Genomic DNA, 23760 nt, shown 5'->3' on the forward strand with positions numbered 1-23760 from the left:
AAGGATAATGGGGAATTGAAAAATAATGTATGATGCCTTTTAAAATGTTTGTTTGGTTAATTTTTTAAACATTTTAAAGGTTTCAAGAGTTTGTAAATTTAAAAACAAATGTTAAAAGTTGTTTTTAATGACCTATTTTATTTTAATTGGTTTTAGATTGAGGATATTTTAAAGCTTTGACAGATGTGGAGGCAGGAAGGGACTTCCTGGAGGGTCTCTGCGGACCCTTTGGTATTTGTGTCACTCCGTTACTTAGGTCAAGGTTCTGCCGTTGCTCGTGACTGGGCTACTCTGCTCTGAAGCGGCCTGGGCTTTTCAGCACTGGGGAGGGTGAGATTTTGAAGAGGGAGGGAGACCGCTGGTAGGTCCATTCCACTTTTGCCAGTGTGATCATTGGGGGATCACAGGCAGAGAGGGCAAGTAAATTTAAATTCCTGAGGGCCACTATCTCAGAGGACCTTTCCTGGATCCAACGCACTAATGTCATCGTGAACAAAGCATGTCATCATCTCTACTACCTCAGGAGTTGGCAGAGGTTCGGTATGATGTCGGAAACCTTGACAAACATCTACAAATATTCAGTGGAAAGTGTGCTGACTGGCTGCATTACAGCCTGGTTTGGGGGCACCGATGCCTCTCACTGAAGAGCCTTGCAAAGAGGAGTGGACACAGTCCAGGACATCACAGGCAAAACCCTCCCCACGATTGAGAAAATCTACAGGGAACGCTGCCGTCGGAGAGCAGCAGCAATCAATAATCCACATCACCCAGCACACACTCCTGCCATCATCAGGAAAGAAATATAGGTGCCACAAGACTCACACCACCAGGTTCAGGAACAGCTGCTACCCCTCCACCATCAGACTCCTCAACAACAAACTCAGAGATGAGTTTAAGGACACTTACTTTGCACATTATTTATTATTGAATATTTATTATTTTTCTGTACTGTGCAGTCAGTTTGTTTGCAGTTTTATTTTGTTTACATTTCTCTTTTGTATATGTATTTTCAGAGGTAGAGTATATGATAATATACGTGGCATGTTTGGCATAGTGGTTAGTGCAACACCTTTACAGTACCAGCGATCGGAAGCAGAATGGGGTTCGAATCCTGCACGGTCTGTAAGGAGTTTGTACGTTCTCCCCGTGTCTGCATGGGTTTTTTCCGGGGGCTCTGGTTTCCTCCCCACCTTCAAAAACATACCAGGGGTGTAGGTTAATGGGGTGTAAATTGGTCGGCGCAGAGTCATGGGGCAAAATGGCCCTGTTACCGTGCTGTAAATTAAAACTAATGCAGAGTAGAAGTAGAGCTATTGCCATGGTGATGCAGACTTCTGGCCAGAGACAGAGAGGCTGCTCTGTTCTGTTTCTGATGCATTGACCATGCTAAGATGGGGAAGGACCCCTTTATCAGATAAGTTCGGAAGGTTCAGAACCACATTTATTGTCATGAACAGGTGTCATTGTTTTGTGGCAGAGTTTTTGTACATTACAGGTGTAAAAATTCCTCTTTAAATATATTTTATTGATATTTAAAGTATAAACAATTTAATGATACAATTGTACAATGTGCAACACAATTAAAATGAAAGAAAAAAAATTCAAACATGAGCACAATTCAAAATTCCAGAGCATAAAAAAAGCTCTCAATTACATATCCATAAGCACACTATCTAAAAATAAATAATTAGTGCGAGACAACAGTGAAAACAAGTGAGGTGGTGCCCGTGGTTCGTTGTCCATTCAGTAATCTGATGGTGGAGGGGAAGAAGTAGGTTTGGCAGCATTGGGTGTTTATCTTCAGGCTCCTGTACCTCTTCATTGAAGGTAGCAGTGAGAAGAGGGCACCTTCTGGGTGGTGGTGAGGTTCTTTGAGGATAGAGGCTGTCTTTTTAAGACACTACGTCTGGTCAGTGTCCTTAATGGAGTGAAGATCAATGCCAAATGCTCCCATGAACCTACTGTAGCTTGTCACCACCTGCCTTTTCCATAGCAAAATCACAAGCTGCATTTGAGTACGTTAAGGTAAATGTCAAACACATTGGCATTTCCTTGCGTTGGTGACTAATATAAACAGAATAGCTCTCGAGATGAAAGTTGGAATTGAGTGAGTCCTGAAACAGTTGGAGGGTAGGGGAAGGTTGGGAATGGGAACTTGCAAACTTTAAATACCGATCTGGCAGCAGAAAAGAAATTCTCTCCAAAAAAAAATCCTTTTGTTACATTTTGCCCATCTAGGATGGAAGGCTAATTTTGACCTGACTGACCTCAGAACCAGATTTGGTCTCCTGATCAATATTTTTTTTACTGGAAAAGAAAGCCCGAATTTATATTGCCCCTTTCATAGCATCAGAACATTCTAATGCATTTTATAGCTTGTGAGGTAATTAGAACAGAGATACGGACAAATTCCTTTACCCCGAAGTTGGTAAATCTGTAGAATCTGTTGCCACAGGCGGTTGTGGAGGCCAGGTCATTGGGTGTGTTTAAGGCAGAGATTGATAGGTTATTGATTATCCAGAGTATCAAAGGTTATGGGGAGAAGGCTGGGCAATGGGGTTGAGTGGGAAAATGGCAGGGCAGACTCGATGGGCCGAATAGCCTATTTCTGCTCCTATGTCGTGGCCTTATGGTGAAGTCAATTATTGTTAAGGTGGGCACAAAATATTAACAGTAATTTCAGACTTGATCTTATGTACAACAAGTAGAGTGATGCCCTGATTGATGGTACTATTCTCAAGTTAACTGATCTTTACAAAACATGGTAGGAGATAGAACAGTGAAGTGTATAATGGAGGGTACATGTGAAGTATACATATTAAGCGAATAAGCCAGAACAGAAGAGCTGGAGTTCAATCTCTGAGGAAATGTAAAATATCCACTTCAACAAGATCATGAAAGCAGATTTGCGTTTTGGTATGTATGAACCATCCCGAAATGAGGGATTTGTGTATTCCGCAATGGTGTCATCGAAAGTGGGTGTCCTTGTACAGTGAGATCTTGGGTAAATAGTATCTTATCTTTTATTTTGTGGGGATTAGAGTATGAATATAGGTGAATTTTTCTGCAAATATACAGCAATTTAGTGAGAGAACATTTTTATTAATATATGTACTGGATCTAAATCACTTGTAACTCTGCGTGCTACAGTGTGTCTGTGTATGTGAGTGACTCCGAGGGCTGAAGAACGCCGTTTCATTCAGTTGTACTTTACAATTATATGAACTTGAACATTGCACTGAATATAGTTTCAGCTTCCTAACTTCTCTGAGTGAGCCCCTAATGACGGTGTTGATCCCCGGAAAAAGAGATTTGTCTCGTAAAGAATGACTAAATAGAATTATCTCACATGCTCGGAGTTAAGGAAAAATGATATATCGTCAGGAATTATTCAGGAGTAATGGATTATTGAATTATGTGAATATGGGCCACATTAATGCAATGAGAACCTGTCTTTATAAGACCTGTTCTCATGTATATAACAAGCAGTAATCAGGGTTGAGATTAAAAGAACAACTTTGCAACAAGCAGTATTGTCAACGGAGCACCAGCTACTGCTGAACAACAGGGAGGCCACTCGAGATGTGATGTTTGACATCAGTGAAGCTTAAGAAAATGAGGCTTTGTTAATTGGGTTCCATCAAACTGAGATCAAGGGAGCTTCCAGAGCAGATTTAATATTGTCACCTAGTACATCATACATGGTCATGGGCACATTTTCTCTATCTACTGCTAATTGGGATAATTGGAATCAGCTCTCAAATACTTGGGTGTCTGGATTGTCTGTCTTCAAAAGCTTTTAGACTTCTGAATTAATTTGACCCAGCAAAGGTGCTTGAACATTCATAGCTATTTATCAGTGAAAGTGTGCTTCCATCGTGAATATGTAATTCATATGTAATTTATCAGTGCAATATGTAATTCATCAATAAAAGTCTCCTTCCACTGTAAATATATAGTTACATGTGTATGTAATATCAGAGAAAGTATGCTTCCATGGAAAATACGCAATTCAGAGGATCGATTTGTCAGGCTAAAATATTAGTTAATTATGCCACTGTAGTTATTAACATTTTATGGGACCACCTGATGTTATCTTTGCTCTTAGAAGTACAAGTAACTCAGCAACTCAACCTCCTGAGTTCTTCCAGCATTTCAGAGATTTTATCTATGATTACGGCAGCTGTAGACTTTCGTGTTTCACTCCTTAGAAGTACGAGAACCGGATGTACCTTGTGTGCAGAGATTCTATTGAGATGGCCTCCTGTGATAAATAAAGATCAGTGGTTTTGGAGAATTATCATTCCTTGACATATCTGCTGGGAACGTGGATCTGAAATAAAAGACCAGCCATTGAATTGTTTATTGTCATGTGCAGCAATGTACAGTGATAAACTTTGTTTTACATGCTATCCAGACAAGTCAATCCTATTTAAGTACAACAGGTGGAATAAATTAACAGAGACTTGCTCTGCAGAGAAAAGATTTAGCTAAAACAGTGTAAGGGCATCATCCCATTCAAAGGTTCATTCAATTGTCTGATAATCGTTTGAAAGGAACTGTCCTCCAACCAGGTGGTGTCGGTTTTCAAACTAGTGAATCTTCTGTCCGATAGAAAGGGGGGCAGAAGAGAATGGCCAGGATGGGATGAGTTTTTAAATCAGGGTGGGAAGAAAGGATGAGTTTTTGGAGAGAAGGCCTATTTGTGTTATTACAGGGTTTGATTCTGGCGCCGTCTGTAAGGAGTTTGTATGTTCTCCCCGTGTCTGCGTGGTTTCCTCTGGGTGCCCCAGTTTCCTCCTAACATCCAAAGTATACGGGGTTCACAAGAAGATCACAAGACAAAGGAACAGAAGCAGGCCATTTGGCCCATTGAGTAGGTTAATAGGGGTGTAATTGGGTGACATAGATTTAAATGGCCAGAACTGGATTTTGCTGTACTCTAAATAAAATAAAATAAAAGGTGACTTGAACTACAGTCACAAATCTCTGCAGTTTCTTATGTTGATGAAGATAAGAGAATCAATGTGATTTACATTGACGTCAGTAAGGTATTTGATGAGGTCCCTCACAAAAGACCAGTTCAAAAGGTCAGGGCATTTAGGATCCAGGGCATGTTGAAAAACTGGAACCAAAATTGGCTTTGTGACAGAAGACAGAAGGCGACGGTGGAGGAATTATTTTTTTTTTGATTGGATGCACGCGACAGGTAGTGTCCCACAGGGAATGGAATCAGGACCCTTGCTGTTTGTAATAAATGTGAATAATTTGGCTGTGGATGTCAGAGGTATGATCAAAACTATGAAGATTATTGCAGTTGTTGACAGAGGGGAAGGTAGTTTCAGACAGCAGAATGATGTTGATGTGTTGGTGAAATGGAATGAAAAATGTCAGATGGAGTTTAAATTTAGTCAATTGTAGTTTGAAGCATTTTAATAGCACTTGTGAGGCTCGGACATACTACCATGAATGGTGTATTGTGGGACAGAGGGACCCTGGAGTAGGTTCATAGATTATTAAAGGTTAGTGGGAGATGTGAGTTACTGATCTTCATTAGTTGGAGTCATGCTCCTTACAATGTATTTAATGTCATGCTCCAACCTTGGTCCAACCTCAGCAGTGTGTACATTTCTTATTAACTCACTTTCGACACAATTTATAAGGATGTTGTCTGGGATGGAACAGTTGTTATGGCGAGAAGTGAGCTCTGTTCTCCATGGAGATACAGCACAGTCACAGGCCTTTCTAGCCTGTGCCATCCAAATACAGCAATTAACCCACAGGCCCCATATAATCTTGGAGGGTGGGAGGAAACCGGAGCACCCAGGGAACCCCCTTGCAAACATGGGGAGAATGTGCAAGCTCCTTACGGACAGCGTCCGTTTCGAACCCAGGGTCACTGGCGCTACAGTAGCATTGCGCTAAATTTCCATTGTGATCGAAGCAGATAAGATGATGGGTTTTAGACATAGCTGACCACAGGAAGCCTTTCCCCATGTGGTGGAGGAGTTAAATTTAGAGCAAGGGAGAACAGATTTAGAGGGCACATGAGAGGGACCTTCTGGAGCTGGTGAGTGGAAAGTATCTGGAGACACCACCAAAGTGTCAGTGAGCCAACTTCAAACAGCATTTGAGTGTCAAGAAGATCACTTGAATCATTTAGCAGAGAAGGTCATGGACCAAGTGCTTGGAGAAGGGCTAATATGGAGGGGTGGCCAGTGTGGACGAGTTTTACTGAATGGTCTGGCTACCTGTTTACATGATTCAACAATTCAATTGTTTTTTTATCCATGTCATTGAGATATAGTTCTCTCTAATCCACAGACATTTTCTAAAGAAATTACCCTGCTTTTAGCGGGAGAAGCTGTTGTGGCTTTTAGCATCCATGCTTTAAATCAACTATTTCTGAGTAAGTTGACTTTGTTTGCTTTACAATAAACTTTTAAATTCAATTTTGAGATTCAAGATTCCTTCATTGTCATATAATAGTACAGGACATGTAATACGATGTTAAATTATTTTCTCCCTGCCATAAGAGTTGCCATTGGTGTCGTCCGGTGACCTTACTGAATGAGAGAAAGAGAAGCAAAAAAGAGTCCCTTCAGAGTCACAGGGTGTCCCTGGATTCTCCTCCAGTGTTCCCGCAGCTGCACAGACTCCTGGCAACACGAGCTCCAGATCGAAACCTCCAACACGATCAGGAAAACTTCAGCGTGCGAGGCCCTTCTGGAGCCCTTCTCGCCCTCAGCACCTTCCTGAATCCCGTCTCCGATACCTGGTTCCCACGAGCCAGTCATCGGCAGCCCGCACCCCGTGTGGGCCCCCTGACATTGCAAGCTACCCGCGGCCTGAGAGGTTCCCTCAGCCGCTGAGCCCCTCGCTGGCCGCCGTTCTGTAAGGTTGCCTCCTTTGCTTCTCCTTTCCCACTGTGGGAGTGGGGGGAGTTCCCTCCATTTCTGGTGCCCTGAGCTGGTCTGCTGCTTCCCTGAGTCTGCAACCCCCCTTAAGTCTGCTGCCTTAAATCTTGGGCATAGGCCCGAGGTTGCAGGATTTTACTTACCAACACTGTTGGCTCCTTTAATAGGCAGTTTAAAGCCTGTGCAGAGTCGCTGGCATTAGGACCAGGCAGTTGAATCTTTCTGAGCAGCTCTGTGTCTCCTCACCCCTCTCTCCTGGTTCTGCACCAGCAGTAGCTTAGTGTTGCAGTTGTCTGACAGTGCTGCTATTTTTTTATCGACAGTCTGCCTTTACTGCTCATTTCTAATTTCCTTTGGAATGGTGGTGCTAACCAGTCTTTCTGGTGTTGATATCCTCAGGGTTACCCAACTGGTCGGACAGGAAGCTGGTCTGAGCAAAGAAATTTCCATGTACTTGCTCCCGGAGGGTCATCTGACCAGCCAGGCAGGATGCAGGTCAAAAGTCACTTCCCCATGTCAATCAAGGTTAGATTCACCCACAGGTGAACCTGCCACGCAATTCACCCTCTCAGATAATGTGGGTGCACCTGAGCTGCCCTGCCACCAACAGCCACCCCCCCTTTCCACCCAGCCTCTCTACAGTTTAAAGCCCACCATGTTGAGAAAATATTTCTTTCTTCACCTTGAGATTTCCCTGAGCTCCACTCCAGGATGTGAGCCACAGGCAGTGCTAGTCAACTGATTGTGAGGGATCTGACCCAGGTTCTGAGCCGTGGGCGACACTGGAGAACCAGTTGTGAGGTGTATGCCAGTAGAGGGTGGAGTCTATTTGCGGCATGCGCCCAGGAGAGCCTGTAGTATGTCACCCATTGTAGATTATAATCAGATTTGTACCTTTTAGTTAATCCATATGCTGCACTTGGCTAGTAGTGGGTGCTGTTTATTAACCCTCCTTTCACAATCAGAGGTTGTGATGATCACTGATTTATCAGGATGTGCTGTTATCAATGATTAACCAGCGTCCAATGTATATGATTTGTGTGTAGTTGATTTGCCTGAGTGTGTGTGTTACCTGTTGTTAATTCTTCTGCATGTAAGTAAAGAATATTGTTTGTTGATAAACCGTGCATTGGACTTGTTGCTTCTTGTGCTTTCCGAACTTGTTCTCACCATCACAGGTGCGCGCAGTCAGGTGTACGTAGGTGTACGAGTTTCAGAATTTGCACTCCACTGTGGTTAAGGGCTGGCGACGTGTTTCCAAGCCAGGGAGGTGCAAGAGTTGGAGGGAACCTGAATGGCTCATGCTCCCATCAGCCTCTGCTTTGTCTTTGTCCTTTGATGCAATAGACGCTGCAAGTGTGGGAAATGCTTTCTGAGCAGCCCAGGTTCGCAGAGCATTTTTGTAAGTGGTGAATGCTCTTTGCATCTTGTAACAGATGGCTGTTAGTGAACCAATCAAGCAGCTCACTGCTTTGTCCTAGATGATCGCATTCATTTTAGGAATTGTTGGAAGTGCACTGATCAAAACAAGTGGGGTGCATTCTATTATGTCCATGACACGGTTCAAAGATCAGATTTACTTTCAGAGTTTACATGCATGACATCATATACAGCCCTGAAATTCTTTTTCCTGTGGGCCAGGCAGAATTTCTACTTATCGGCAGTGTTTAAAGCTGTACTTACAAAACGATACATAAAGAAACGAAAGAATTGTAACAAAGAATGAACTGTAAATGAGCTGCGCAATACAAAAAATAATGAATATCAACTAATAAATAATGTGAAAAGTAAGAGTCCTTAGATGAGTTTGTTGTTGAAGAGTTTGATGGTGGAGGGGTAGCAGTTGTTCCAGAACCTGGTGGTCTTGTGGCACCTATGTCTCTTTCCTGATGGTAGTAGCAAGAACATGGCATGTTCTGGGTGGTGGGTATCCTAAATGATCGCTGCTTCTATCTGACGGCAGTGTTCCATGTACATTTTCTTGATGGTGGGGAGAGTTTTGCTGTGATGTACTGAGCTGTGTCCACTCCCTTTGGCCGGGCTTTCTGCTCAAAGGTTTGGTGCCCCCACTCCTAACTGTGATGCAGCCGGCCAGCACACTTTCCACTAACATCAGTAGTAGTTTGCCAAGGTTTTCGATGTCATAATGAACTTCCGCAAACACCTGAGGAAGTAGAGGCATTGACGTGCTTTCTTTACGATGACATTAATGTTTTGGTTTCAGGAAAGCTCCTCTGAGACAGTAAATTTGCTCACCCTCTTCATCTCTGATAATGATCACTGGATCGTACACCTCTGGTTTTCCCTTCCTAAATTCCCCATTCAACTCCTAGATTTTGCTAACAGGTTGCTGTTTGTACACCATTCAGCCAAGTTTGCAATCTCCCTCCTGTGTGCTGACCATCGGCCCTTTTTATACAATCCACTACTGGGTATCTTCAGCATATTTGTAGATGGTGTAATTGTCATTCTGAGCCACACAGTCAGAGGTGTGAAGCAAATAGAGCTGGGGGCTAAATATGCAACCCCATAGTGTTCTGGAACTGATGGAGATTGCGGAGTAGTTGTTCTTACCAATCCTCACTGATTAGGGTCTGGAAGTGAGGAAATCCAGGATTGAATTAGATAGTGGGGTATTGAGGTCCAGGTCTTGGAATTTGTTGATCAGTTTTTAGGGGATAGTGGTGTTAGATGCCTAACGGTAGAAGATAAAGAGCACCCTGATGTATGCATCTTTTTGGTCCAAGTGTTTCAGGGCTTTGTGTAGATGGCACCTGCTGTGGACCTGATTTTATACACAAAAGACCTGTAATCCTTCAAATTGTTGAGAGCGACAATAGACCCTGCTGCAGGTAGCTGTGGAGAAAATTCCTGAACTTGGCAGAAGAGTATGATTTTTGACATGTGACTTCAAATCCTCTGCATCCCCAGTCAAACAGTAAAGCAGAGAAAGGAGTTCACCTCGTTAAAAATTTGCTCAATAAAGCACTAGTCACCTTTGTATCTAGAACTATTGAGTTACAAGCTAGCACATAGTTCACATGGAATGCAAATTACACAAATCAACATATTACATCTCATCCATAATAACATAACAAAAGTAAATCTAATATACACCTATTATTTTAATAATTAAAACAAACAAATTATTAAAACATTAAAATGATTAGTAACATGATTTAATCTGACCTTATTAGGAATTAGATCTTCTGGATCATCGCCTTCCCAAGATCGTGTTATATGGCGAGCTCTCCACTGGCCACCGTGACAGAGGTGCACCAAAGAAAAGGTACAAGGACTGCCTAAAGAAATCTCTTGGTGCCTGCCACATTGACCACCGCCAGTGGGCTGATCTCGCCTCAAACCGTGCATCTTGGCGCTTCACAGTTCGGCGGGCAGCAACCTCCTTTGAAGAAGACCGCAGAGCCCACCTCACTGACAAAAAGCAAAGGAGGAAAAACCCAACACCCAACCCCAACCAACCATTTTTCCCCTGCAACCGCTGCAACCGTGTCTGCCTGTCCCGCATCGGATTTGTCAGCCACAAACGAGCCTGCAGCTGACGTGGACTTTTACCCCCTCCATAAATCTTCGTCCGCGAAGCCAAGCCAAAGAAATTAGGAATTAGAATCAAACTGGTCCCTTGAGTAATATGTAGGAAAAATACTTAAAGTAACTTGGAGGGCAAAAAAGGCCATCAAATATCACTAGCAGGTAAGGTTAAGGAGAATCCAAAATAATGTTATAAGTAAATTTGGAGCAAGAGGATATAATGAGGGACAAGAGCGAGTCTCTTTCGGGACAGAATGGATAATCGATGTGAAGAATCAGCAAATGTGGGCAAGATTCAAAATTAATATTTCTCCTCTGTATTCACCAAATATTTTAAAAAGAAAGAAAAAAAATTAGAGTGGAACAACCCTAATAGTTTTTTTTAAATGATTCTAAATATCAGAGATTTAAAAATAATACTTAAAAACACATGACCAGAGTTTGGGTTTGTTTCATGTCATAACTTGTCAGAGAGTCCCTGATGTTGGATCTCTCCTTAAGTCTTGTTAGATGAAAGTGAGCTGTCAGTTTGTTTGGTTCACAGCCCTTTGCTCTGGCAGGCAAGCAAGAACTGGGACTGGCAGGTCTAAGTGACCAGTCATATCCAAATTGGAACCTACTAATAACCATTTATCCATCACTGAACAAATATCACATAAAAAATGATTTTCTATCTGTGATGAAACCACTATTGTACATATTCATCATATATAAACAACATGACCTTTCCTGGTTTGACTCTGCTCTCACTGGCTGGCTCATGACTCCTCCTCTTTCTCCCCCATAAAGGCTGTCATGCCGCAAGCCTGCCCCCAGTTCGAGTCTGGGTCAGTGTGAGCGACCGAAGCAGGGACGCTGGCCATCTCTTGCAAATTAAAAGCCTTCAGTCTCGGCAACTTTCAGTCTTTGTGTAATTGATTGCGCATCGACATTCCTCTTCCCATTCAGGATTCTGAAGCTGTCTACAAATAAGATCCCAACCAGATTCTCGATCTGCATTCTGTGTGCTGACTCATCATTTCCAGTCATTCGGCCAACCTTGGTGGTGTCACCAGCAAGTTTGTTGATTGCATGAGGTAATAAAGTTTCCTTTTATTGCTACATAATAATACCGTATATAAAAAATGTAATATGTGTGATGTACTTCAAGTTTTATTTGCTGTAAGGCAAAAAAAAAGAGTCAACTTCAGCATTGCCCGGTGCCTCTAACAATAGGAGACAGAGAAGCAAAAGAGAGTCCTTTCAGAGACTCTGAGTGTCTGTGGAATAATAAAAATGGAGTGGTGGCATCTCAATAAATAACATATTGTTTATGAATCTATTGTTCTGGTATCGAATGTAGCATAATCCACAATGTCACAGGTCTTAAAGGTAACACTTCAATTCCAGTGTGTGTCCTCCCGTCTCAGACTAGTTGTAGAATTCATATCTATTCAATAATGGCTCACTGATGCCATAAGTATAACTGTGCAAACACATCGGTGTGTCATCGTATTATATTGGCTGGGTTCAGAACAGGAGAGTGCTGATTGCACATGGAGTATGTCTGTTTGCTTCGTGTGAATGTAAGCTGTTAAGAGGGTGGCACGGTTAGCGTAACGCTATTCCAGGACTAGCAATCCGGGTCCAAATTCAGCACTGCCTGTAAGGAGTTTGTACGTTCTCCCTGTGTCTGTGTGGTTTACCTCTGGGTTGAAGGGCACCTCCTTATAACGGAGATGCGGAGGAATTCCTTTAGCTAGAGAGGAATTTGTGGAATTTGTTGCCACAGACAGTTGTGGAGATTGTCATTGGGGGCATTTAAGGCCGAGACTGATCAATTCTTGACTAGTCAGGGCATCAGGGATTGTGGGAAGAAGGCTGGGCAGTGGGAAAATGGATCAGCTCATGATTAAATGGCAGGGCAGACTCGATGGGCTGAATAGCCTATTTCTGCTCCCATGTCTTATGGATGCTCTGGTATTCTCCCACCCTTCAAAACATATAGGGATTGTAAGTTAATTAGTGTACTTGGGAGGCAAGGACTTGTGGGCCGAAAGTTCCTGTTACCATACTGCATGTCTAAAATAAAATCAAATTTGAAAATGTCTTGAGGCAACAATGCCTCTGCGTGCTGAAATGATAAACCTTCCAATCTTGGTCAGTTAATTTCTGGATAATAACTATATTAAACCTGGGCAATCAGTTCTCATTGTATTTAATGAGACTGCAGAAAGCTGCAGCCTGATAGAAATAGGATTTGCAATTAATGTCAAATGTAAAAACCCATTCAAATGCTGCTACAATACATTTCCCCACGTCCAAAACGCTTGGGACCGGACGTTGTTCTATTTTGTTGTTATTTTGGTTATCGGAAAAAACCCAAAAAAACCCTAAAACAGCATTATCCATCAACTTCCCGCCGTTGCTGGTCCCGACTAAGATCGCCTCTCCTGCCCGGGAGCTCGAGGTCCCTGCTCCCGCCCAGGAGGCCGCTCTCCTTGATGACGCTGGGACAAGGGATTCTTCCAACCGCTTGGAGCCGGGAGACAGCGGAGGGTAAATAAGAAAGAGAGATGGGAGGGAAATACGTGAAATGAGGACAATTGGCGTTCATGCCCTTTGGTTCAACGGCTGACCCTTGCACCTAATTTCTCCTGACCCACCGACGCCCTCCAGTTGCTCATTGATGGCTCGAGATTCCAGCCTACTTCTCTGAGCCGACACCCAGCCATTCAGCGTCTGTCTTCCCGACTGGTTCTGAGCTCTGTTGTTACAAAAATGGTGCCATCAGAGCATCAGAGCCCCACGTGGGCATGTCAGGTGAAAAATTATTTTTCAACTTGCGATGTCACATCGGTGCCACAAAAAAGTTTGGTTTTTGGATCTTTTCGGTATTTAGAACTTTGGATGCAGGGATACTTTGTCCACCAAAATGTTAAAATAATTTGTCTCTTCAAATGAATGTGCATTATATGGATGAAATTACATGAGATAAATGTAATCATTTAGAATATTTGCTATTCTAGTGCAGTATGGTTGTTCTAAACACTAATAGAAATAAAATTGAAAAGTTATTCCTCTACAGAAATTCCTATCATTAAAAAACATTCTTAGATACTTCAGGAAATCATATAAAATCTATCACAAAGAAGAATCCTATTCTGCTCATTGTTTTGATGAGTTCCCCTCAGAATTTTATGCACCTCACCTCGACCACTTTTAGCTTCCCCTGCTCTAAAGGAAACCTATCTTTCTAATCCAGTGGTTCTCAAACTTTTTCTTTAAGTATTCCCTATGCTGCCCTTGCTTTGTGCTCTATACTCCATAATTGTGCTCATGCCTTTTTACTTTGTACAGCTATATTTATGTTAGAGTTAACTTATAGGACTGCTCGTGGAAGAACCCACCTCACTGCATCAAGCAATATGTGACAAGTAAATTTAATCAAAATAGACCTATCCTATTACATTTAAGGAAGTATTTAAAGTTCCTATGGTCCTTTACTGAATTTCATTCCTATTTCTGTCACATTGCACCTCCCAAAATACATTATACAGGTTGCACCTCTTTAATCCGGTGACATTGGGACCTGGCCATTGCTGGACCACAGAAAAAAGAAATGGACCCCTAATGGAACCCCCAATGTGTCATGATGACATCCTGAAGGGCTAAAATACAGCTGAATATAAGAAAATAACAGGGACTGTTTCACCAAAACATGGCTGTAGTGTAAAGAAGATTCTGGCACATTAGCGCTGCCATGGTGGGGTAGATCCACAAACCAATGGTGGCAGATTTAAACGTGTCAGACCACAGAGTGCCGGATTAGAGAGGATTATCATTGGATTAAATTCCATATGCAGTTATGTACCCAATTGACCAGACCATCTAAATCAGTGGTTCTCAACCTTTTCTTTTCCACTCACACACCACTTTAAGTATTCCCTCTGCCATCGGTGCTCTGTGATTAGTAAGGGATTGCTTAAGGTGGGATGTGGGTGGAAAGAAAATGTTGGAAAACCACTGTTTTAATCGTACCTCATTGACTCGTTATGTGCACGGTTTCATAACTCCAAAGGAAATGGGCTAATGACAATTTTTCTCAAGCAAAATATTTCAGTAACAATTGGGTCTGGATTCTCAACCTTCCCTTCCCACTCACATCCCAATAGTGGTTACTTCTTCACATGGAGTGTAATGGGAGTGTGGAACAAACTGCCAGCTGAATTGGTAAATGCAGGTTCAATTTTAATATTTAAGAAAAATTTGGACAGTTACATGGATGGGAGGGGAGTGGAGGGAAATGGTTCAGGTGTAGTTCTGTGGGACTAGGAAGAATAGTAATACAACACATGCTAGAAGACCAAATGGCCTGTTTCTGTGCTGCAGTGTTCTATGGTTCAACATTCTACAGTCCTTCATAAAGTTTCACCATGTTTATCTGTTCACTACTTCCTTCTGATTATGGTGCTATCAGTAAATGCTCACTCTTTTGTGAAGATAGCTTTAAAATAACCAGCTTTTTTCAGCACTTTTAGGGTAAATAAAGGGTGGTTAGCATAGCAGTTGTCACAACCCTATTGCATCGCCAGCAGCCAGGGTTCAAATCAGGTGCTATCTTTAAAGAGTTTATATGTTCTCCCTGTGACTGGCATGGGTTTTCTCCCGCTGCTCTGGTTCCCTCCCACCTTCCAAAATAGCATGGCGTTTGTAGGTTAATTGGTGTATTTGGGTGACATGGTTGATGTAGCAGTTAATGCAATAACTTTACATTTGAAACATTCCTTGGGTGTATGTAAATTGGGCAGCACAGACTCATGGGCTGAAATTGCCTATTACCATGCTGTATGTCTAAATTTAAAAAAAATGAAAAGAAGCCACTCCTGTGTATGTGTCAGGCAGGAGTCAATTGCCAGACTCTCTGGTGAGTTGGGAGGTTGTGGGCTCCTGCCCCACTCTGGATGCTTGAGCACAGATGTCCTGGATGACCTTCGGATACCAGAGATATCTTCTGTTAGATAAGTAGTTAAACTGAAGTGCTTCGTGCCCATTTAAATTGACATAAAATGTGCCTTGGCACCATTTCAAAGAGTAATGAGGCAACTACTTATGTCAATATTTATCTCTTCATCAATGTTTTTATGGATCTATGTTAATGGTAATATTTAGATTAAGGTTAAGTTATATTTCTTATAAATGTCTTAGTAAAGTAAATTATAAAGTTAAAATATTATATATGTATTCTTAGTAAGTTAGTTGTGGGCTGGTACAGGGTCGCACACAGGTCACAGCACATTTACAGAGAACCGTTGTACCAAGTTCTTCAGAGTGCACTTAACAAGTGACCTATCCTGGACAAACAATTTCCTCTCACTTGTCACCAAAGTACAACAGAGATTGAATTTCATGAGAAGACTTGAGGCGGACAAGGCCTCTTAGCCACTATCCTGTCAACTTTCTACTGGAGCTCTATCGAGAGCATCTTGGCTGACTGCATCACAATATGATAAAGTGGCTGTAGAGCATTGGATCAGAGATCAATCCACAGGACCATAAGAATTTCAGAGATGATCGCTGGGATCTCTCTCAACCCTCATCGATGTAATTGATCAGGATTGCTGACTGAAGAAGTCTTGAAATATCGATGAGGACTCCTCCACCCACACACATCCATCAGCAAAGAAATACAGGAGTATCAAAGCCAGAACCACCAGGCTGAGAAAATAGCTTCTTCCCACGGGCAGCGAGACTGCTGAATGTCGAAATGAACTGCTCACACAAACACTTTGAGACTACTATTCATTCAAAAATATTTATTTTTATATACATATACATATGTATGTTTGTGTGTTCTATGTGCTTCTATGTTTTTGCAGTGAGGATTGGAGAATGCTGTTTCGTCGGGTTGTACTTATGCAATCGGATGACAATAAACTTGAACTTTAGAATGTCTGCTTTTGATTTGTGTGCATCGATGAATGTCAGGTTGTTATGAGCTCCTCTATTATTCTTCCTGCAACATAATTTTGTCATAATTTTAAAGGAAATAATCATTTTAAAGGAAATCTGTGCACTGCTCACTTTCTGCTGCATTAGCCACAATAGCTCCATGACATTTTTGGCAAAAGGGCGGCACGATTGGCGTAGCGGTTAGTGCAGCACTTCTACAATGCCAGTGATCGGGACTGCGGTTTACATCCCACGCTGTCTGTTAGGGGTTTGCACGTTCTCCCCGTGTATGCGTGGGTTTTCCCTGGGGACTCTGTTTTCCCCCCATGTTCGAAACGCACTGGGATTGATGGTCATTTGGGAGTAAGTTGGGCGGCAAGGGCTCGTGGGCCGAAATGGCCCTGTTACCGTACTGTATGTCTAAATTTAAAAGAGGTCATATTTAATGAGATGCTAATAACTTTATTTATAGGGATGGACGCCTTTTGCAGGAGCTTAAAAGCACAACCTGGACTGATAGTTGAGTCAATTTTGGGGGAATGCCTCAGTGGCAGAGATGCTGCCAGTTTCACATGAATTCATGAACTTCAGGCCTTCCATCTTGCAGTGGTGCAGGTCACTGACACTGCCCTATCTCCAGTCTAATGCATACTCATCAACCACCAGTCCTTGGTTCCTCTGGGCATTTACCTCATTACTCTAAGTAAAGTTGTTTTCATGTTTGTAGTCTATTGCTGTCTTAATTATTTTTAATATAATTTTTTTCAATGAACTTCAATGTAACAAAAAATCATTTTTAGAGATTTCAGCTTGGTAACAGGCCCTCCCGGCCATGCTGCACAAATGCTTGTACATTTTTGAAGAGTGGATGAAACCGGAGCACCCAGAGGAAACCCATGCAAACAGATGGAGAATGTACAAACAAACAGTGCTGGATTTGAACCCGGGTCACTGGCATTGCAATATCATTGTGCTAACCGCCCCGCACAGAAGTACTTACTGCATTGATTAGACAGTGTTTTGCAATGCTCCAAGCCGATGTGAAGAGCTGCATTCATGCAAATTCTGCTTCTCATAAAATTGCATGAATGAATGATTTTGTAGTAATTGTAGTAAACATAAATTTGAAGAAATCTTCATGGGTGCATAAATTACGATACCTAGCAACCAAATCAATTCATTAATATGTAGTGTGAAGGTCAATGAGGCATTGAAATGTTTAGTAAAATATAATGAAATGCTGATATATATATGTATATAAAATTAACTTACTGTTTCATCCTTTATTCATTAAGGGGACATATAACTAGACTAAGATATTATAGTCCACTTACAGTTTGAAAGGTTTCAGTTGGAAACAACGATTGTTCTTTAATTTTTATTGGAACATGAATCACAAAAACTGTGCGAATGATTTTTTTTCTTCCAGTTCTCTTGTTTGCAAGAAAAGGCAGTTCCATTTTATAAAATTTATATTTGGACATGTAGCATGGTAAACAAGCCCTTCCGGCCCATGAGCCCATGCCACCCAAATTCCCCAATCAACCTACAACCCCTGTGGGTTTTGATGAGTGGGAGGAAACCATACCATCGGGGAAAACCCATGTATATGCGGGGAGAATGTACAAATCCATTGCATATAGTGCCAGATTTGAACCCGGGTCACTGTAATAGTGTTCAGCTAACCACAACACTAAATGTGTTGCCCTTTTGGCCTTTGGCATTTACATTGCAGTACTGTGTTCATTCTTTCTGTACTGAAATGCCTGATACAGTAAAACCCAGGATCTGGGAAACAAGCAACCGGCAAAAAATATCGAGGAAGATAAATAACTAAAAAGAATAAAATACATAAATTTAAATTTGTAAAAGTAAATGTTCTCCGAAGTAGTACATACACCTTTGGTAAAAATGGGAGCAAATATTCAGCCAGTGGAGTATCTTGGTCGTTCTTTGCTCATAGCAGCTGTTTGAATAAAGTTGTGTGAAACAGCAATGGGGTCCCCAGGATGAAGAGCTGGTTGATGCTGCTCGCCATTGGGGTGATTCTCTTAATGTGTCTCCTTATCCCTGCTTAGTAAGAGTCGCCCCGGTCAGAGGCTTTATCTTTAATCCTGAGGGGAGGGGAGTGGTTAAGTTTCTATAATGTTATTGTTTATCTTTTGGGCGGCTCCATGGAGGGGAGGAACCTGCAGGTGCAGCGATGGTTAAATGTTTTCAAAGAATGTGACTGAAAATAAAGTAAAATGTTTTAATGTTTATATATACTTGTAAGTGAGATTCGTTCAGTGTAGTATTTTTGTCTTTTGAACTGTTTCTTCTTAATGCAGGGGTATTAGTTAGGCATTGTAAGAATAAGTCTCAAGCAACTGGAAAATCACTTATCTGGCATCTTCCAAACCCCATGGGTGCCAGATACCAGGGGTTTTACTGTACTATTTAAAGTCTGCCCATTGATGGATGACATTGTACATCTGACTGAAGTCATAGGGAGCCATTTGGCTTTGCAAGTCAGTGACTTCTATTGTTTGTATGAATTTTAATCTAATTTCAGTTGTAGAAGAAAAAATAAGTATCCTTCAATTTATAAGAGCATAGCAGAGGAACAAGCCCAAACCAAAACTTTTCTGCTTGCACTTGATCGATATCCCTCCATCTTCTTCATGGCTACCCAGAGGGCTTTGAAATGCAATTAATTACATCTGCTTCCACCACTAGTCCAGGCAATCTGTTCCAGACACCACCACTCTCTGTACAACATGTGGTGAAACATGCATGTAGACTGTACAGGCTGGCCCACCTCCGACTCAAAACTCCACCCCGCAAGAGTCCCCAATAAAGGGTGAGAAGCCCTATACCAGCCTTGTAACCAGGCCAGCAGCATGTGAAAATGTGCCTGTGTTTTAGGTTATTAAAGCCTTTAATCACTTGCTTCGAGTCTGCTTGTGGTTATTGATCTTGCCACACAACATATTTGTCTCATAATCTTCCAGAACTTCCCTTCCCTTGCCTTAAATGCATGTACTCCACTGTGTGATGCTTTTACCTGGGGCAAAAAGATTCTGACTGTCTACCCTATCAATGCCTCTCACGATTTCCTAAACCTGGTCTCCCTTCAGCCTCCCATGCTCCAGATAAAACAATCTTAGTTTGTTCAACATCTCTCCATAACTTATATCCTCTAAACATTTTCCACATTCCTCCTGTAATGGAGCAACCAGAATTGCACATGATATTTATTCCAAGTGAGGCCTAATCAAAGTTTTATACAGCGGCAACATGACTTCCTTACTCTCATCCTCAATGTACCGCCCAATGAAGCCAAGCCAACACTACACACCTTCTTTACCATCTTGTCTACTTGGGTGACCACTTTCATAAAAAAAACATAGAAAAATAGATGCAGGAGTAGACCATTTGGCCCTTCAAGCCTACACCACCATTTAATATGGTCATGGGTGATCAGTACCTGGTTCCTGCTTTCTCCCCATACCCCTGATCCCCTTAGCCACAAGGGCCAAATCTAACCTATTCTTAAATATTGACAAGGAACCAGCCTCAATTGCTTCCTGTGGCAAAAAATTCCACAGATCCACCACCCTCTGAGAGAAGAAATTTTTCCTCATCTCAGTTCTAAAAAACTTCCCTCTTATCCCTAAACTGTGACCCCTGGTTCTGGATTTTCCCAGCATTGGAAACAACCTTTCTGCATCTAGTCTGTCTAATCACTTAAGAATTGTATATGTTTCTATAACATCCCCCCTTCAATCTTCTAAATTCCAGAGAATACAAGCCTAGTCTATCCAACCCTTCTTCATATGCAAGCCCTTCCATCCCTGGTATCAGTCTAGTCAACCTTCTCTGCACCCCTCCTTGGCGAGGATGTCCTTCCTCAGATAAGGAGACCAAAACTGCATGCAATGAGCTATGGACCTAGACTCCCAGATCTCTCTGCCCATCAATGCTTTTAAGAGTGCTGCCATTAATTGGATATATTCCCTTTACATTTGACCCCCCCCCCCATCCTCCCCAAAATCAGTACCTCCACACTCATCTGGATTAAACATCTGCTATTTCTCAGGCCATATCTCTACCTGATCTATATAGAACAGCTCAGTACAGGCTGTTCAGCCCATGGTTTGCCTAGAGGTTAGCACAATGCTATTACAGCACCAGGGACCTGGTTTTGAATCCGGTGCTGTCTGTAAAGAGTTTGTACATTCTCTCCATGTTTGTGTAGGTTTCCTCTGGGTGCTCCAGTTTACACTCACCCTTCAAAATAGGTTATTTGGGCAGTTTCGGCTCTTGGGCCAGAAGGGCCTGTTACCATGCTGTAAGTGTAAATTAAAAAAAAAAACTCTGTAAAAAAACTTACCCCTAAATCTTTCTCACCTCACCTTGTACATAGTTCTCTGGTGATTGCTGGTCTCTCCTCAGGAAACAGGTGTTGCTGTCCACCCCATCTATGCCTCTTATAATCTTGTAGACCTCTATTAAGTTACCTCTCATCCCTCTCTGCTCCAAAGAGCAACTTCTTTGCTCTGCTAACCTTATCTCATCAGACATGTTCTCCAATCCAGGCAACGTCTTGGTACATCTTCTCTGCACACTTCCCATAGCTTCCACTCCCTCTGAGCAGATCAGAACTGAACACAATATTCCAAGTGGGGTCTCACCAGTGTTTTATAGAGCTGCAACATTACCTGATGACTCTTGAATTCAATTCCCTGACTAATGAAGGCTAGCCGGGTTCAAATCCGGCACTGTCTGTAAGGAGTTTGTACATTCTCCTCGTGTCTATGTGGTTTACCTCTGAGTTGAAGGGCATCTCTAGGACAGAGATGTGGAGGAATTTCTTTAGCTAGAGGGTGGTAAATCTGTGGGATTTGTTGCCATAGGTGGTTGTGTAGGCCAGGTCGTTGGATGTATTGAAGGCAGAGATTTCTAGGTTCTTGATTAGCCAGGACATCAAAGGTTAAGGGGAGAAGGCTGGACAGTGGGAAAATGATCAACTCATGATTAAATGCTGGGGCAGACCAATGGGAAAAATCGCCATTGCTCCTATGCCTTGTGGTCTTATGGAAGCAGTGTCTCAAGAATGCAACCTCTATCCTTAAGGGCCCTCACCACTCAGGCCATGCCATCTTCTCACTACTACCATCAGAATGGAGGTACAAGAGCCTCAAGACAGACACTCAGCGGTACAAAAACAGCTTCTTACCCTCAGCAATCAGATTTCCAAATGGAAATGGACCGCACACACTGCCTCACTTTCTCTTCTCTTTGCACTAGCTTATTTACTTTTAAATGTAATTTATAGCAATATTTGCACCTGTGACGCTGCCGCAAAACAACAAATTTTAGGGCATGTTCACGACAATAAATTCTGTTTCAGATTCCGAGCAGCAGGCACTTCTTAAATCCAACAACAACGCTTATGGTGCGCTGCAGCCTCTGAGAGGTTGCTTTTTCTCTGGGCCAGTGAGGGAACCGTCATAACCTTGACCATGACCTTATTCTGCTTCAAGGCTGGAGTTGTGAATGCAACATATGACAAATTTCAGTTGGCACCTCTTTTGCGAAGCAAAGACGTTGAGGTCGGCAAGCCGAGGTAAAAGAACAGTGTGATAAAAGACACTTGAGGGAATCTTCCTCCTCTTCCACCTTCTTTCCACCAGCTGGTCCGAGTTTGTGAGCCTTTTGTAAAATGCTCTGCTCCGAGAGTTGTCAAGTCAGCTTTGCGAGATAATTAATATTACAACATGCCTACTCCACATTCCGCTGGCAGGGGTTAGGGGCAAGCTCATTAATCCCTTTTGCCAGTTTGTTGTCCACTTTGTTTCCTGCCTGCCGAGTGCATGCTTCATGGCCACCAATTATGAGCTTCAAGAGGCCAATTAGCGCCTCACAACAGGCAGCACAGGCCCCAATGTTTCTATCATTTTGCTATTGATGAAATGAAATGGACAAAAAGGGCAAATGAAAGAAAATGATCGATGTTTTAGGGTGACACAGTTGGCATGAAGGTTTGTGCAATGCTGTTTACAGCGCCAGCAATCAGGACCAGGGTTCAAATCCCGTGCTGTCTGCTAGGAGTTTGCACATTCTCCCTGTGTCCGCGTGAGTTTTCCCTGGAGGCTCCGGTTTCCTCCCGCCGTTCAAATCGTATCGGGGCTGTAGGTTGGGCGGCACGGACCCGTGGGGCTGAACTGGCCTGGTACCGTGCTGTATGTCTACATTTAAATTTAAAAGTAAAAATAAATTAAATTCACGATGTAATTTGTAGTTTTTGTTCCTTTCAAACATGAAGCAATCGTAATCAAAAAATAAACATCACTATTAATATTGATGATCCATATTTTAAATTGTGTTGCAATTTAAGGTGGAAAAAAAACCAGAAACGGTGGAGGAACTCATCTGGTCTTGCAGGGTCCAGAGGAGGTAAAGATATACCACTGACATTTCAGGCCTGAATTCTTCTTCAAGGCATAAATTAGGCAGGCATCTGATTAAAAAGCTGGGGAGGGAAAAATGGGCAGGAGTAGGGGGTGGGTTGTGGGGGGAGGGGGGGGGAGTACAGACCAACAGGCAAAGGGTGTTATTCAGATAACGATCAGACACAGGAGAGAGGAAAGGTAAGAACTGACTGGGGGAGGGGGGATTGCTTTTGGCTCTTTGGAAGCAGAGCTGGGGGAAAGGAGAAATTGGGAAAAGGGAAGAGAGAGAGAGAGAGAGAGAAAGAAGAAAGGAGAGGTAGGGAAAGATTGGGGGAGGGGGTGGGATGATGAGCAAACAAACAGGAGGTTGATGTTAATGCCACCCAGTTGGAGGGTGCCCAGAAGGGTTTTTTTTCCTCCAAATTGTGGGAGGTCTTAGTCCTGCAATGCATGAGACCATGAATAAACATGTTGGCAAGGGAATGGGATGAAGAATTGAAATGGATGGTGTTGTGTGAGTAGGGAAATGTTTGGTGGGTTCAAAGAGCAATGAGTCTGGATACAGGCTGAACACAGTAAGGATCTTTATTAAAACACATGCAAGGGGATTGCAACAGAGATAACACACACTGATACTCTCAATCACAAAACACAGTATAATCAGTCACATAAGATTCAACAGTACCCATACTAGCAACTGGATACCCCCTTAAAAGTACGGTACAACCCAATTGGATTTTACACTACCGATTGTGGTGCCCTGAGGGAGCAGCAAGGAAGCACAAAACTCAAAAGACCACACAACAGGCTTTATTTAGGTAAAAGTCTGAACAGAGTTCATGCTTCGGTAGCTCCCATGTGACTGGCTCAGGAGGGGCTGGCTCAGGTCTATGTTCAGGTAGGCTGATTGACAGCTGGCAGGG

The sequence above is a fragment of the Narcine bancroftii genome, chromosome 2 (genome assembly GCF_036971445.1).
Source record: "Narcine bancroftii isolate sNarBan1 chromosome 2, sNarBan1.hap1, whole genome shotgun sequence".
Classification (NCBI taxonomy): domain Eukaryota; kingdom Metazoa; phylum Chordata; class Chondrichthyes; order Torpediniformes; family Narcinidae; genus Narcine; species Narcine bancroftii.